The sequence below is a fragment of the Chlorocebus sabaeus genome, chromosome 25 (assembly GCF_047675955.1).
Source record: "Chlorocebus sabaeus isolate Y175 chromosome 25, mChlSab1.0.hap1, whole genome shotgun sequence".
Taxonomy (NCBI): Eukaryota; Metazoa; Chordata; class Mammalia; order Primates; family Cercopithecidae; genus Chlorocebus; species Chlorocebus sabaeus.
Window position 1 is genome coordinate 59,314,798 of NC_132928.1, and position 18,653 is coordinate 59,333,450.

An 18,653-nucleotide genomic window follows, 5' to 3' on the forward strand; every position below is an offset into this window, starting at 1 on the left:
AATTTGAATTGTTTCAAGTTTGGAGCTATAAGTAAAACTTCTATAAACAGTTAAGTATGTGTCTTTGAGTTGACTTATGTTTTTATTTCTCTTGAGTAAAAACAAACAGTAGATTTTCTAGGCTGTACGGTAAGTACGAATATGTTTAACTCTATAGTCTATTTATATGTTTAAACATCCAGAAATGACTATACAATTTTACATTCCCACCAGCAACATATATGAGCTCCCATTCCTCCAAATAACTTGCCAAAACTTGTAATGGTGAGCGTTTAGAAATTTTACCATTCTAGTTGGGTATTTGCATTTTTTCTAATGACTAATGATCTTGAATATTTTAAAATGTGCTTATTTGCTATCTGCATACCTACTTTGGTGAGTTGTCTATTAAAATGTTTTGCTACCCCTTCCCCTTCCCAGAGGGCCTTCCAGTGCAGTCCTCCTGGGCCTCGCTTCCCCTAGCCCCTGCGGTGGGTCTGAATGAGAGGTTCCGGAGCGCGTTCTGGAGCCCCCGCGCGGGATGGGTCCTGGGTGTAGACAGACGCTGCTGGCCAGCCCGCCCCAGCCGAGGTTCTTGGCACCCTCTTAAGAGCTTCAGCTGCCCCAGTATTAGAATCCCAAGAAAATCAAAAGGCATTCAGGGATTTCTGCTCACCTGGAAAAAGGATGGAAATACTTCAACAAGGCATGAAAGGAAGTTTGACTGCATAAGACAACATGGTTGAGGTCTGAGATTTTACATGGAGTTATTCAAGAGTTGCTTGTGGACTCCTGTGTGAAGATAAAAGACACAAATTTAACTTTTGAGGACAAAAAGTTTCTTGAGACCCTTGAACAGCGGCTACTCATAACGGAACTGACGTGGCTCTTAGGTCCTAGCCAGGAGAGGGAGATACCTTCACTGCTAGAGCTGGAGAAAGCAGACCTTCTGGAATCCATGCCACTCTCAGAGGATTTTGTTTGGATGAAGGCTCTGCTACAGCAAGAAGTGGAGGAGCAGCTCAAGAAGAAATGTTTCACTCTGCTCTGGTACTACGATCCCAATTCAGATGCTGACAGTGAAACCATGAAGACAGCAAAGGTGTGGAAACTTGCAGAGGTCCTAGTGGGTAGGGAGCAGCAGTGCCAGGACGCCAACAGCCAGCAAAAGGAGCAGATGGTGCTGCTGGAGAAGAAGAGTCCACCTACTCCCAGGTGCTTCTCTGCTGCCTCACTTTGCTGCAGAGGCTTCCTCAGGAACACTGGCTGAAGACCCACTCAGAGTTAGACCACATCAATGCCCAGTACCTGGAAGTCAAGATGGAGGAGATAAAGATTTTGTCCGACACACTGCTGAGAAAGTGGAAGTTCATTGTCTGATTAGGGACCGTTTGGAAGGAGCCATTCACCTATAGAAGCAGCACATGGAGAAGTCAAGACAGGTCCTGAACTCCTATGAAATACTTGGGGAGGAGTTTGACAGGCTGGTGAAAAGAGTCCACGCTACTCAAGCAGGCAACTGAGAAGCGGTAGGCCCTCCAGGAGTTCAACAAGGCCTACCGTTGAGCTCTGGCAGGACCAGGAAGCATGGCTTCTGCACAGCTGCTGCCTCCTAATCTTCCTGCTAGTAGGACCACCTTCACCTGGGGCTGCCTTTGCTACAAGGGAGTGTGGAAACGTTTGCATTTGCTTAAAAGAGTGCATTTAGGCACCCTCCTGTTTTTTATTTCTTGTTTGTAATGACTGGGCCTCTTCTGGAAAATCTAGCAAGCAGATTTATATAATTTTTATGCATGGCTGTTTGTCAGTGTCAACCCTGTATCGTATTTGATTATCTCCTGAATAAAGTTATGATATTCTATCTTAAAAAATGTTTTGCTTATTTTGAAAATGTCTTGATCATTGAAATTAAGCATTCTTTATGTATTTTGCACAAGTTCAGTATCAGATATAGCTTTTGAAAATATTTTCTTTCAGCCCATGGCCTACCTTTTTATTTTCTAAATGGTGTTTTTTAAAGGCAAATGTTTTATATTTGGTAAAGTTCAATGTGTCTGTTATTTCTATATCTTTTATGTGTGTGTGGGCATGTGTCCAGTCTAAGATATCTTTGTCTTGCTCAAGGTTCCGAAGATTTTTCTTGTATATTCTTCCAGAAATTTTTTGATTTTCACACTTACATTTAGGTCTATGATGCATTTTGAGTTAATTTTTTCTGTATGGTGAAAGTAAGGTTCAATGTTCACTCTTTGATTATGCCATTTGTTGATTAATGAATTCATTCCCCATTGAAATACCTTGGCACCTTTGTCAAAAATCATTGGGAGAGACAGAGGCAAGATAGCTGACCAGATGCAGCTAAGATGACCCCCTTCCACAGAGAAGGACCAAAATAGCAAGTAGATAATCACAAAACTAAGAGAGAACACTGGAATTCAACAGAGAAGTGATGAGAAACACTGAAAGCAAAGAAGGAGAAGGAATTGAGGCAGCTTGCTCAGCCAAGATTGCCTGGGAGCTGGGAGAAGCTCCCAGATGCAGGGAAATAGTCAGTGAGACCTTCAGCGTTCCAAATTCTTGTCATGAACTTTAATTCTAGGCACTGGAGAGCCCCTCAACCCTCATGAGCATCAAGACTAACAAAGGGAGCTGTGTAGAGATTGTACAGAGGTATCGTTTCAGAAAGGAAACTTAGGCTGAGTCCCACAGCCTTCTGAGCCCTGTGCAACTGTAATATTGTGTCATTCTGAGAGCTCAGCCCCCAGAGGACTTTGTCCTACCCTGGGACTATCACTGCCATAGCTGCCACTGGGCCATGGAGAACAGGCACTTTCACATACTTACGAGGACAAATCCCACCACTACTGCAGGCTACTGTGGGGCCAAGATGTGAAGAAACTGTACATGACACAGCTGTCTGCCCATACTGCTCCCACTGAGAGTGGCACTGCCCTCCCTGGTAGCAGGCCCACAGCCAGTGCCATTCTGACAGCCCAGCCTCCAAAGCACTATGATCTTCCCTGGGGCCACCAGGTCAAAGAAGAAGAGGGAAAGCTGGGCACTTTAACAATCCCTAAGGACAAATACCACTGCCACTGCTGTAGGCTGCTAAGAGACCAAGGTGCGAGCAAACGGCAAGCTCCACAGCTTACTGCTTAAGCTGCTCCTGCTGAGAGTGGCCTTGCTCTCCCTGGAGGCAGCCTGCAGTGCAGCCACTGCTGCCCAAACCTGACAATTCTGCCAGCAGCCTAGGGACCATCTGCCCCTGCCTATCACAGCCAGTGCCTGAAAGCACTTCCAGGGAACCTGAGGACAAGTTTATCAACTCAATCCCATCTCCCTACTACTCTAGCATGCCATTTAGGGGCCTGGGGGTCTCTCAGCCCAGTTCACCACCAATGGTACATGAACATCCTCCTGGGGTCTGAAGCTGGGCTGACCCAACCTGTTGATACCACCACAGCTGGCAGTCACCCACATGAGCCACCTGCAGGTCAGCAGACTGGCCCACCCAACTTATCACAACCACCACCAACACCAGAATGGACCACCTGGGCTCCAGTGGGTTGCTCCACCACTGCTTCCACCATCACCCACATCACACCACTGCCTGGAGACCTAAGAACCCACCCACATACCTTGCCCACAGCTGCCACTACTGGCCTACCTGGACCTGTTAATACCAGTGGCAGCATACATCACTCTGGGGCTCAAGGACAAGTATGCTCAGTCCACTGCTACCACCACCGGGGCCTGAAGACTGGTCCACCAGGCATCTTAGTACCCATAAAAACTTCATCATAGCCTCCATTAACAGCTACATCCTAAGTCACTAAGGAAATCACAAATATCACTGACACTGTTCATAGCTGAAGAAATCATACAGAGACTACCTTACTGCATACACCCAATATCAAAGCCAGAGTGACCTACTCAACTGCAAACAAATATACATCTTCAGGAATAAGTTCTACCCCATGAAATCAAATTCAAAACTTGAAAGAAGTGTCTGTTACACTAGATATGCAGATATCAATGTAAGGATGCAGGAAACATGAGCAAGCAAGGAAATACAACACCTCCAAAGGAACTCAATAATTTTCCAGCAGCAGATCCCAATTAAAGAAATTAACAAAATCCCAAATAAAGATGCACACTACCGATTTTAAAGAAGCTCAATGAGACACAAGAGAATTCTGAAAAAAAATTTAGAGGAATCAGAAAAATGATTCAGGTCATAAATTTAAAAAGTTGCCAGAAAGATAACTATTTTAAAAAAGAATCAAACAGAAATTCTGAAACTGAATAATTCATTTACTAAAATGCAAAATACATTTGAAAGCTTCAAAAATAGGTAAGACCAAGCAGAAGAAAAACTCTCAGAACTTGAACACTGGTCTTTTGAAATAATCCAGTCAGAAAAAGATAAAGATAAAAGAAAAAAGAATGAGCAAAGTTTTTGTGACTTTTGGGACAACATAAAGTAATGGAATATTTGAATTACCAGTGTCTCTGAGGGCAAAGAGAGAAAGAAAAGATTAGAAAACCTATTTAACAAAATGCTAGATAAAAACTTCCCAAGTCTAGCAAGAGACATAGATACCCAGATACAGAAAGCTCGAAGATCCCCAAATGAATATAACACAAGAAGTTCTTCTTGACAGCACATTGTGGGCAAACTGTCTACAGCCAAAGACAAAGAGAGGAGTCTTTAAAATGTAAGAGAAAGGCCTCTACACCTTTTTTTTTTGAGATGGAGTCTTGCACTGTCGCCTGGGCTGGAGTGCAATAGGGTGATCTCAGCTCACTGCAACCTCCACCTCGTAGGCTCACGCAATTCTCCTGCCTCAGCCTCCCAAGTAGCTGGGATTACAGGTGCACACCACCACACCTGGCTAATTTATTGTATTTTTAGTAGAGATGGGGTTTCACTGTGTTGGTCAGGCTGATCTCACCCTCCTGACCCTGTGATCCACCTGCCTTGGCCTCCCAAAGTGCTGGCATTATAGGCATGAGCACCACTGCCTCTGGCCCACATCTACACCTTTTAAAGAACACCCATCAGACTAATAGTGAATTTCTCAGCAGAAACCTTACAGGACAGGAGATAATGGAATGACATATTCAAAGCACTGAAAGAAAAATATGCCATGACACTATGTCAACAAAATCACCCTTCATAAATGAACTCTTTCCCACACAAGCAAATGCTAAGGGAATTCATCACCACTAGACTGGTCTACAGGAAATGCTCAGGGGAATCTGATGCTGAAAGGACATTTGCCATCATGAAAATACATTAAACGTATAAATTCAACAGTAAAGCAAACACACAAATGAGAAAGAGAAATAACTCAAATGGTACCACTACACATAATCACGAAACCACAAAGACAATAGAAAAAAAGGAAAGGAACTAAGAAATGCCAAAACAACCAAAAAACAATTAACAATATGACAAGAACAAAGCCTTACATATCAGCCATAACTCTGAATGTAAATGATTAAATTCTCCACTTAAAAATATGTAGACTGGCTAAATGGATAAAGAAACATGATCCAATTATATGTTTCCTACAAGAAACATACTTTACCTGCAGAACACATATAGACTCAAGTAAAAAGAAGGAAAAGGTATTTCGCACAAATGGAAGACAAAAGCAAGCAGAAATAACTATACTTATATCAGATAAAACAGACTTTAAGACAAAAACAGTTAAAAAAATAAAAAAGGCACTATATAATATCAAAGAGATCAATCCAACAGGAAGAAATAACAATTCTAAATAAATATGCACTCAACACTGGTGCACCCAGATTTGCAAAGCAAATATAGCTAGATCTAAAGAGAAAAATAGACTCCAATGCAATAATAGTGGGGGACTTCAACACTCCACTTTAAGAGTTAGACAGATCATCTAGACAGAAAATCAATAAAGAAACAGGATTTAAACTGGACATTAGACCAAATGGACCTAACAGACATTTACAGAACATTTTGTCCAATAACTACAGAAGATACATATTCTCATCAGCACATGGAACATTCTCCAGGATAGACCATATGTTAGGCCACAAAATACGTCTAAAATTTAAAAAAATCAAAATTATATAAAGTATCTTCTCACACCACAATGGAGTAAAACTGGAAATCAATACTAAGAGGAATTTTGAAAACTGTACAAATACATAGAAAGTAAACAACATACTCCTGAACCTCCATTGGGTCAATAAAGAATTAAGAATGAAGAAATTAAGATGGAAATAAAAAATGTTCTTGAAATAAATGAAAATGGAAACAAAAACATACCCAAACCTGTGGGATACAGTAAATGCTAAGAAGGAAGCAATAAATGCCTGTATAAAAATACCTACATAAAAGTCAAAATACTTCAAATAAACAACCAAACATGTACTTCCAGAACTAAATGGAGCAAGAGCAAACCAAACCCAAATTAACAGAAGGAATAAAACAATAAAGATCAGAGCAGAACTAAATGAAATAGAGACTAAAAAACAGAAACTACGTTCTTCAAAAAGATAAAAGAAATTCAAAAATCACTAGCTAGACTAACCAAGAGAAGACCCAAATTTTAAAAAATCAGGAATGAAGAAAGGGAGACATTACAAAAGATACCACATAAGTACTAAAGGTCATTGGATGTTATTGTGAACAAATATACACTAACAAAATGAAAAACCTAGAGGAAATGGATAAATTCATAGAAACCTATAAACTATCAAGAATGAATCAGAAAGAAATAGAAAACCTGAATCCACCAATTAGGTGTAGCAAGATTTAATCAATAATAATAATAATAATAAAATCAGGACAGGAAGAATTCACAGTCGAATTATAAAGAACTATACCATTCTCCTGAAACTATTCCAAAAACTCAAAGTGAAGGAAACTTTTCCTAACTCATTCTATGAGGCCAGCATTAATCTGATACCAAAACCAAACAAGGACACACACACACACATACACAAACACAAAGAGAGACAGAAAGAAAAAAGAAAAGAAAACTTACAGGGCAATACCCCTGGTGAACCTAGACTCAAAAATCAACAACATACTAGCAAACTGAATACAACAGCAGATCAAAAGGAAGACACCATCATCCAGGGATGCCAAGGATGGCTCAACATATACAAATCAATAAACATGATACATGACATTAACAGAATTAAGGAGAAAAACCATATGATCATCTCAATAGAAGCATAAAAAGCATTTGATAAAATTTAAAATCCCTTTATAATTAAAAAAATCTCTCAACTATGAATAGAAAGAACATAATCTCAAAATAATAAAGAGCTTATATAACAAACCCACAGTTAGCATCACGCTGAATGAGGAAAACCTGGAAGCTTTTCCTCTAAGATCTAGAACAAGACAAGGATGCCCCCTTTCACCACTTCTATTCATCATAGTACCAGAAGTCCTAGCCAGAGCAATCAGGCCAGAGAAAGAAATAAAAGACACAAAATTGTAAAGAGCAAGTCAAATTGACCTTCTTTGTGATGATATGATCTTATATCTGAAAAAATCTAAAGACTCTAACAAAATCTCATAGTTTTGATAAATTTAGGGAAGTCGCAGGATACTAAATCAATGTACAAAAAACAGTAGTAGTTTTATACTCCAACAATTCAGCTGAGAACCAAGTCAGGAAGGCAATCTCATTTCCAATAGCTACAATAAAGTAAAATATCTAGAAATAAATTTTACCCAGCAGTGAAAGACATCTACAAATAAAACTATAAAACGCTGATGAAAAAAACTGAAGATGATGCAAAGAAATTAAAAGATATTCCATCTTCATGGATAAACAAAAATCAATGCCCTTAAAATAACCATACTGCCTAAAGCAATCTACAAATTTAATGAAATCTCTATCAAAATACCAACATCATTTTTTACAGAAACAGAAAAAACAGTCATAAAATTCAGATGGAACCAAAAAAGAGCCAGAATAGCCAAAGCAATTCTGAGCAAAAGAACCAAGTCAGAGGCAGCATATTATGTGACTTCAAAATATATTACAAGGCCATAGTAACCAAAACATCTTGGTATTGGTACAAAAACAGACATATAGACCAATGGAATAGAATAGAGTCCAGAAATAAATATATGTATTTATGGTCACCTGATTTTCAATTAAATCATCAAGAACATACACTGAGAAAAATACCCTTTGCATTAAATGGGGTTGGGAAAATTGAATACCTATATGCAGAAGAATGAAAATGGACCTATATCTCCCCTACATACACAAATCATATCAAGATGGATTGAAGACTTAAATACAAAAACTGAAACTATAAAATTGCTCTGAAAACAAAACTTAAAAAAATATTTCAAGACATCAGTCTAAGGAAAGATTTCATGGCTAAAGCACAGATGAATGAAACAAAAATAGACAAATAAAAATGACATTAACCTAAAAGCTTCTGCACAGCAAAGGATGCAGTCAATAGAGTGAAGAGACAACCTGCTGGAATGGAGGAAATATTTGCAAATTAGTCATCCAACAAGGGACTAACATCCAGAATATACAATGAGCTCAAACAGTTCAACAATAAAAAATAAATAGTTTTTCAACTACTAACCCCATTAAAAAGTGGGCTAAGGACCTGAATAGACATTTCTCAAGTGAAGACATACAAATGACCAACAGGTATATGACAAAATGCTCAACATTACTAACGATCAGGGAAACAAAAATCAAAACCACAATGAGATGACATCTTGCCCCAGTCAGAATGGCTATCATTACAAAGACAAAAAATAACAGATGCTGGTGAGGATGTGGAGAAAAGAGAAGTCTTATACACTGTTGGCACAAAGGTAAATTTGCAAAACCACTATAAATATATAGCGATTTCTCGAAAAGCTAAAATAATAGAAACGGCCATGTGATCCAGTAATCCCACTACTGAATACCAAAAACAAAACAAAACAAAACAAAACAAAATCTGTATATCGCTGTGCTGGCAGGTTTATTGCAGAACCATTCACAATAGCAAAGATATGAAAACAACCTAACTGTTCACTGACAGATGCATGGATAAATAAAATGGTATATATACACAATAGAATATTATTAGCCATAAAAATGAAATTATGTCATTTGGAGCAACGTGGATGGAACTGAGAGTCATTATGTTAAGTGAAATAACCTAGACACAGAAAGTCAAATATTGCATGTTCTCACTCATATGTGGGAGTTAAAAAAGTTGATCTCATGGAGGTAGAGAATAGACATAATAGGTACCAGAGACTAGGAAGGGTATGTGGGTGGAGATGGGAGGATAAAGAGACATTGATTAGTGGTTAGACAGAAGAAAAAGAACACCAATATTTGATAGCAGAATAGAGTGACTAGAGTTAGCAACAATATAGGGTATATTCCAAAGCAGCTAGAAGAGAGGACTTGAAATTTTATCAACACATAGAGATAAATACTCAAAGTGATAGATGCCCCAAATACTGACTTGATCATTACACATTCTATGCATGTAACAAATACTCACATGTGCTCCATAAATATGTAAAATATTTGGCATCAAGAAAATAAATAAATAAGTAAATAAAAATCATTGGCTAAATGTGTCTTGGTTTATTTCTGTACTCTTAATTCTGTTTTATTGATCTATATGTGTATTATTTTTACAGCACCACATTACTATAATTTATCTTTGAGATGGGATCTCATTCTGTTGTCTAGGCTGGAGCACAGTGGCACAATCATAGCTCACTGCAACCTCCAACTCCTGAGTTCAAGCGATCCTCCCGCCTCAGCTGCAGTAGTAGCTGGGACTACAGGAGCATGAAACCTTCCCCGCCTAATTTTTTTGTATTTTTTTTTTAAGAGATGAGGTTTCATCATGTTGCTCAGGCTAATCTCGAACTCCTGGGCTCAAGCTATCCACCTGCCTTGGCCTCCCAAAGTACTGGGATTATAGGTGTGAGTCACTGTGCCTGGCCACACTACCATGATTAATGTGGTTTTGTAGTAAGCCTTGAAAATAGTGCAATTTCTCTAACTTGGTTCTTTTATTTACGTGTGTGTATTTATATGTACACACATATATATGTACATTTTTATGATATGTTTTAGTCCTTGAATTTCCATATACATTTCAGAATTAGATTTTTACTTCCTATAAAATAATTTTGCTGGTATTTTGATTAGATTTGCATTGAATCTACAGATTAATTTAGGAAGAATTACTATTTTAACAATATTCAGTTTTCTGTTCTGTTAAAATGGTATATCTCTTCATTTATTTAGATTTTTTAAAATTTCTCTTCACAATATATTGTAGTTTTCAATGTATAGATATTTCAAATATTTTGTTAAAGGTATCCTAAGTATTTCTATATTTTTTACACTTTTGTAATGGTAATTTTAAATTTCAACTTTTCATTGTTTATTGTCAGATATAGAAATACTATTGATTTCTGTATATTTCTTTGTATCTTTCAACTTTACTAAACTCACGTATTAGATCTTATGCCTTTTCTTTGAGATTTCTTAGAATTTTCTTCATTGACAATAATGCACTGAAAATAGACAATTTTATTTCTTCCTCTCTGATTTGTTTCTTTTCCCTTCCTTTCTTTTCTTTTCCTGTTTTTCTCACTATACACTTTCTAGAACTGTGATTCTCTACTGGTAATCATTTTGTCTCTCCTCAAGAGTCATTTGGCAACATCTGAAAAAAGTTTTGGTTGACATAAGTACTATTGGAATCTAGTGTGGAGAAGCCAGGGATACTGCTAACATACAACAATGCATGTGCCAGCTCAAGAACAACAAAAATTTATCAGGCCCAAAATGTCAATATACCGATTTGAGAAACTCTGGTCTAAAAACTCTAGTTGTGTTAAATAGAAATCATGAGAGCAGACAGCTTTGTGCTGTTCCTGATCTCAGGGAGAAAGGCTTCAGGCTTTCACCATTAAGTTTGTTAGCTGTGATTTTTCCATAGAGGTCCTTCATTATGTTAAGAACACTCTCTTCCATTCCTGATTTGCTGAGAATTTTTATCAATAAGGGTTTTGAATTTGAAAAAAGCTTTTCTCCATCAAGGAAGATAATTTTATGCATTTTTAGTCTGTTGAATTATTAATTGGATTGATTGATTTTTGAATATTGAGCCAACCTTGAATTCCTGAGAAGCACCTTGATAATAATATATTATTAATTTTATATAGTGATGGATTCAGTTAGTTAAAATTTTGTCAAGGTCTTTTGCATCTATGTTCATGAGGGATATTAGGCTGTAGTATTCTTACATTGTAATGTCTTTGTCTGGTTTTGATGTCAAGGCTATGTTCAATCATAAAATGAATTGGAAAGTGTTCCTTCCTTTTTATTTTTTGGCAGAATTCTTGTAAAATTTATGTCTTTCATCGATTTTTGGTTGAACTAAACAGTGGAGACAACTGGTCCTGGAATTTTTAGGGTGCAAGCTTTTAGGTTCTAGTTCAATTATTTTCATAATTAATGAGCTATTTATTTACATTATTTCTTCTTGAATAAGTTTTATTAGTTTGTACCTTTAGGAAATTTGTCCATTTCCACATGTGCTATCAAATATATAGGCATAAAGTTGTTCATAATATGCTTTTATTGTCCTCCTAATATTTGTAGGTCACATGATGTTCCTCTTTCAATCCTAATGTTGGTAATTTGTATCTTCTTTATTTCTTCATCAGTCTAATAAAAAAGTTCGTTAAGTTTTTTGACCTCTTCAAGTAACAAACCTTTGGTTTCACTGACTTTATTGATTTTATCTTTTAAATTGCAGTAGTTTTGTTCTTATCTATTTCTTCCGTTCTTCTGTTTGCTTTGTGTTTTATTTGCTCATCAGTATCTTCATTTCTTCTCGTCTTTCTTTCTTTCTTTCTTTCTTTCTTTCTTTCTTTCTTTCTTTCTTCCTTCCTTCCTTCCTTCCTTCCTTCCTTCCTTCCTTCCTTCCTTCCTTCCTTCCTTCCTTCCTTCCTTCCTTCCTTCCTTCCTTTCCTTCTTTCTTTTTTTCTCTTTTTTTAGAAACAGGGTCTCACTATTTTGCCCAGGCACAATCTTAGTTCACTGTAGCCTCAAATTTCTGGGTTCGAGCAATCCTCTTGCCTCAACCTCCCAAGTAACTAGGACCACAGGTGTGAGCCACTACACCCAGTTAATTTTTAAAATTTTTTTTTGTAGAGACAGGATCTCACTCTGTTGCCTAAGCTGGTCTCAAACTCCTGGCCTCAAGCAATCCTCCCCCCTAGCCTCCCAAAGTGCTGGGATTACAGGCATAAGCCACTGCACCAAACCTTCCTTCATTTCTAATATAAGTATTCAATAATATAATCTTTTCCCTAAGCATTGCTTTAGCTGAACCCCACATAATTTTTAACTGTTTTATTTGATTTAGTTGCATACAATAAAAAGTATATGTTTTAAGCATACAATTTGATAAATTTCTGTGTGTGTATCTAAATAAATATATGTATATATGTATGTGTATATGTATGGGGTGTTTGTGTGTGTGTGTATATATATATATGGCTATATATACCATCAGTGCAGTTAAGATAATGAACATATTCATCAACTCAAATGTTTCCTTATGTCCTCAACATATTCATCAACTCATGTTACCTTATGTCCCATTATAATCTCTCACCTACCCTTTCTCATGTGCCTCCATTCCCCCAGTCAATCATTGATTTACTTTCTGTCACTAAAGATTACTTTGCTTTTTCATACTATTTATACTTTTTTATGCTTTTATAAATATTAGTACATATTGTATAGTTCCACCTGTACAAAAGCATAATTATTTTGAAGTTCACCCATATTGTAGTATATATCAATAGTGCATTCTTTTTTATTGCCTAATTACTACTTCATTGTATAAATATACCACAAATTTTATCCATTCACCAGTTGTTTGACATTTGGTTTGTCACTGGAGTTAGGCCATTGCATATAAACGTGGTATAGAGTATTTGTGTATTTACTTTTTCTGAATATATGCTTTTATTTCTCTTGGGTAAATACCTAGGAGTGGAAAGGTTGACTTATACTATAAATGTATAATTTTTTTTTTTTTTGAGACAGGATCTTGCTCTGTTGCCCAGGTTGAAATGCAGTGGCTCTATCTCAGCTCACTGCAAATTCCGCCTCTCAGGTTCAAGTGATTCTTCTGCCTCAGCCTACTAAATAGCTGGGATTACAGGTGTGCACCACCATGCCCAGTTAATTTTTGTATTTTTAGTAGAGATGGGGTTTCACCATGTTGGCCAGGCTGGTCTCGAACTCCTGACATCAAGTGATCTGCCCACCTCGGCCTTCCAAAGTGCTGCTATTACAGGCATGAGCCACCACGTCCAGCCATAATTTTTTAAGATACTGAAAAACCATTATTCAAAGTGGTTATTCATTTTATGTTCCCATCAGCAGTGTATGAACATTATATTTGCCATCTTACTGTATTTTTCCTAAAATTTATATTTTATTTAATAATGTTAACTGAAAAAGTCTCTTTCTTAAATATTCTAAAATACTTAAGATTTCTATGTTGACATTTCACTTGCAGATGAAAGGCCTTCAAGATGCAATCACTCTTAGGGAGACTATGGAACATGGTGGTGCATTTTTACTACAATTCAAAAAGTACTGTTTGACTCTGTTCATTTTTGTGTCAAAACTGAGATGCGAACTTGAATTCTGTTGACAGCCATGTTTAAAGCTGGTCTGAGAGAATGGGACTGGCATGCAAATAAAGGGACAGTTAAAAAGAGACAAATATAGGGAAGAAAATTAAAAGTAGAGGCGGCACAGGCTGATAGAATTCAAACCCCTGGCTCCAGAATTTGGTTACATAGAACAATGTATTCTGCTTTTTGCTGTAGAGAGGGTAGTATTAATATATTCCATCTATCCTTGCCCACTGATACACATTCTAGTTGGTGAGACCATAATAACACAGGAAACAGTAAACAAAACAGAATATAACATACTGCTAACTGATACTTTTCTACTTCTACCACATTCCTTCCTAGGCTAGGGCTCCTACCCATGCAACCAGTATCAGGCAATGTGAAAGTGAGAGTCAATCCAATATGAGCCAGAAGAGGTAGAAAGAAACTGCATAGGTTTCTATTTTTCTGAAAATAGAAAACAGAAGAAAAATAGCCTTCTGTTTCAAGAAAGTTTTGAGGCCTGTACACCTGTTAGACCTCCACCTGATGTCCTATAGCATTACTACCCCCTCCATCTCTTATGTTTCTACAGCATAAAACTCGTTCTTTTCCTTTTCCAGAGCCTGTAGGAATTTCTATGAGGAGTGTGTGTAGATGGATGGTATTTAGGTAACCATACTTCTGCTTGTAAACTATTGGTAAGATTTCATAATTTTATGCCCCTTTGCTTACTTTAAAACTCCTTATTGGGCTTTGCTACCATCAGTGAATTCTCACATTTTTGGGAGTTTTTGAGTCAAAGGGTGTTATGTTGGACATGTTCACAGGCCATTTTACACATTTGAAAGTTGTTCACAGATAAAACATATGAAAACTTGAAACCTTTCTCTTGTGAATAAACAAAATGGTTCAAATAAATCTTTCTTCTACTTGAGGCAGTCCACTTATCCATGTAGAAACTTTAAATAATAATTGGTATGGTCAAGAATTTCTTCAAAGCATTGCCATGGTAAATACAAACATAGACTTGAAAACTCTACATGGTTTGAAATCTGATTAACTCCCAAAATACCTCTGTTTATGCTTAGTCTTAACAATAAAAAGATGCTCAAGTTACACTTGACATTTTGGCAACCAAGGACTAATACTTCTCTTAAAGGCTCTTCACTCCAATCAAAGTCAGTCAGAACTCTGTTAATTAAATTATGGAATCCTGACAAGATCTGGATTTTTGCAGTCTAGAAGACCACTCATAGAAGGTAGTCCTTTGACTATTTTTTTCCTCAGGAAAATATTCAGTCAGGTGAGTAACTATAACTGTATCTACAACATATTTGTGAATCCCAGAGTCCATTGGTGTAATTTAATTTAATAAATATTTCACACAAAATCCAAGTAGCTAAAAAACTGACTAACTGAGGCAATGTGATTGATGGAAAACTAGAGGGTAATTTTCAAGGTGATTGAACTTACAGAGTAGATCAACTTCAAGGTAATAATATGGAAACCATACCTAGAAGAGCAACACCTGGGTCTGCTTCTATCCAATCTGACCAAGGCAATCAAGTCAGAGCTTTACCAGATGCTTGCAGAATCTGAATGAATTGGCAGCTACCCAGTGCTTCAGAGAAGGAGAAGGAGACTAGGCCATTTTTTGATAAAAACCCAACAGAGTATTCTATCCCAGCTACATTACATTCCGTGCAAGGGAGACATCTTGTGTTCCATTAAGCCTAGAGGTTTTATTTTTAGTAAGGATGAACGGCAGCTTTTCTCTGCTATCTTAGGTGATCTTTTATAAGGTAAATTTATCCTGAAGAGCCAAACAAAATCTACATTCAGGCTACAGATGAAGCAATGTACATTTTTACCTTGAAATTAAAACACACCAATCACTTTGGCTAACAATGGAATTCTTCAGCCTCCTATTTTTAAAGGTTTCAGGCTTGAAAAAATACAAATTCTCTAAAATAGAAACTTTAAAAAGAAAGCTATCAATGAACCAGGTTATGTTAAAAACTCAAATTAGAGCTAATGAGTTTATGATGCTGATTTTTAAATTCAATTTAATAAATAACTTGTTGAGTCTATTGTATACATGAAGCACAGTACTGAGTAAAATCTATAGGCACTACTTCTTTAAGAGAGTTTTTGTCTAGGAGAAAACAAAGATGTATTAAAGGGCCATTTAGCATGATAAAAACTAGAGAGAGCACAACACATAACTGTAGGAATATTTCATGGAGCAAATTTCCGGATTTCCCATGCTTGATCAATCAACTTCAGAAGAATGTGGGAAAGCCAGTGACTTCTCTGAGGGCAGTCCGATGCAAGGGTAAGGAGGGGATTCTGGCACCAGAGAAGTCACTAATACCATTAAATGAAAGTGAAAAAATAACTTGGATCTCTATTTACAAGTGTATTCAAAATTGTCCTGGAAGGGAAAGAGGGAATGCCAGTATACGGATCAAAAAACACACTTAGGGTTGAGGAGTAAAAAGGTCAGAAAAGTAACCAGGGAGTGATAGGTCCAAGTCTCAAGAAAGGGACCCTGGGGGACAGTTCAATCCAAAGTGGCAAGGGGAAATAAATGGCAATGGAATTTGACCTGAAGTTTTTGGAGCCTTAAGTTTTAAATAAAAAGTAAACCTTGAGGGCAAAGTCCTGCTTGCAGAAATCTTATCTCATGGAGAAGAACTACGCTGGGCCCAGAAAGGTCTAACCAGTCACTGACACACTAGGGAGACTATCTGGCAGGGTATGCAGTTCAGAGTGGCACTGTATGCCCTGATGGATTTGTATAGTCATGTCCGGTTTACCTGTGTCAGACAAGACTTTGACAGGCCTAACAGAAGGAATTATGCAGGGTTGCCAGTTATCCGAGCTGCTGGAAACACCACTAGGCTAGCCAACCAAAGAAAAATACATGTGCCTGCCAGAAGTAACAAAGTAATGGACTTTCCATGAGCAGCTATCAGTTCTGGATGATTTATTTTTTTTTACAGAAAAGACATGTATAGTAGGTACTGTGATCATTAAGACCCGAACTGTTGTGGTTCTTGGATTCAGGATAGGGGTGTGGAGGTGCTAGTGAAGAAATGAAGCATCAAGGCAGAGAATTTGTATTTCAAAAAAAAAAAAAAAAGCTGATATAAATATCAGGGAAATATACAATAACTCACACTTTAAAGTACGGAATGTCAAAGTCTAAGCATTCTGTATTGCACTAACAACCTGGCATAAACACATAGTTTGTAATGAGAAGGAAACAAGGGTTTAGGAAATGCAAATATGCTTTACCTATAATTGACATCTATACTGTGTGCCTTAGAAATGGAAAGACAAGACGTATAAAAATTTTTCACACATATTAATAATCCTTGAGGGTCCTTAACTAAACAATCTTAAACTGGGATCTGTGAGTTCACCTTGGCCCCGTACATTTCCAGAAATTTCCTTAGGGTCAATTTAACTCTTAGATCCTTGGGCTTCTGATTTTAATTAAAATATATTTTTTGCAATGTATCAAATAAGATCATGAAATTTCTCAGTAGACACATTTTGAATGATACCTATGGCTTTAAAAACAACCTCTTAAGAAACCAGCAAATATCAGGTACAAAGTTGTAAGTATGGAACTTCATACTGTTTTCCTAGACCTTAGCACATTATCTTGCACAAGGTTAGTACCTTAAAAAAACTTGTTTGGCCGGGCGCGGTGGCTCAAGCCTGTAATCCTAGCACTTTGGGAGGCCGAGACGGGCGGATCACGAGGTCAGGAGATCGAGATCATCCTGGTTAACACGGTGAAACCCCGTCTCCACTAAAAAATGCAAAAAAAAAAAAAAAAACTAGCCGGGCGAGGTGGCGGGCGCCTGTAGTCCCAGCTACTCAGGAGGCTGAGGCAGGAGAATGGCGTGAACCCAGGAGGCGGAGCTTGCAGTGAGCTGAGATTCCGGCCACTGCACTCCAGCCTGGGCGACAGAGCGAGACTCCGTCTCAAAAAAAAAAAAAAAAAAAAAAAAGTGTTGGATTGATAGAGAATAAATTTTTCTCATTAACAAGTGAATCCTATATAAAAGTTAATACCCGTCATAGTAATCTATGTTATTTCTCTGAGAACTAGAAGTATCATTTAAAATAGGAGTGCCAGATGTCATCATTCAATAAAGTATTCAGCACCCTATCTATCTAAATATTCATGAGCCCAGATGCCTAGGAAATGTCAGATTGCCAATACTTCTGTGAAATTATGTAGCGGAAACTGTTCAATGTATGTTTTTGGGAAAACTAGTTCCAGGCTTGAGTCTCTGATTTTACTCAGTATTTAGCTGAAGGCCCATTGTTTTAACTCACAGTTAATAAGAAACTTAATACACAGTTTCTTATTAACACTGGAAGGTTTGGGTTAAAATCCCAATTTGTTCCTTTCACATAAAACTGTTTATCTAAATCTAGCAGCAGACAAAGAATGGTATCATGTGGCCCTTTCTTAGCAAGACATCCTTCATAGCCTTCTGATCATCGATAACTATCAAAGGTAAAATCAATCTCCAGACGCCATTCATTTGAATTAATGTCTATATTCTTGCATTAATGGCAAGAGAATAATAAATTATAAGAAGTTATGAGGCTGGGTATGCCAAATGAGAGGACAACTAATCCTTATTATAAAGGGCTTGATGTAAAGAGACATGAGTGAATAGTCAGTAATCCTATATTCTTAGAGTTCATGATGCAGTCACAGAGATTCTTATCAAAATGTGCAGTACTATTTTGAACAATAAACACTCACTATAATTCTAACCAGGGTATATGGGCAAAACATGATTCCACCCATAGGTGACACACCCCGTGGCTAATTGGACAGAAACTAATACAGAACAGAAACAAAGTAGAATCTGGAATGAGCATTAAGAGATTGTGAGAACTACGCAAAGCAAAGCAGAAATGACCAATTCAGTACTGG

At 37.3% G+C, this 18,653-nt stretch overlaps 1 pseudogene; it reads left to right on the top strand.

The window, feature by feature from the left end:
* Window positions 1-674: 674 nt before the first annotated feature.
* On the top strand, window positions 675-1,625 carry LOC103231045 (HAUS augmin-like complex subunit 4 pseudogene; annotated as a pseudogene).
* The last annotated feature ends 17,028 nt before the right edge of the window (window positions 1,626-18,653 follow it).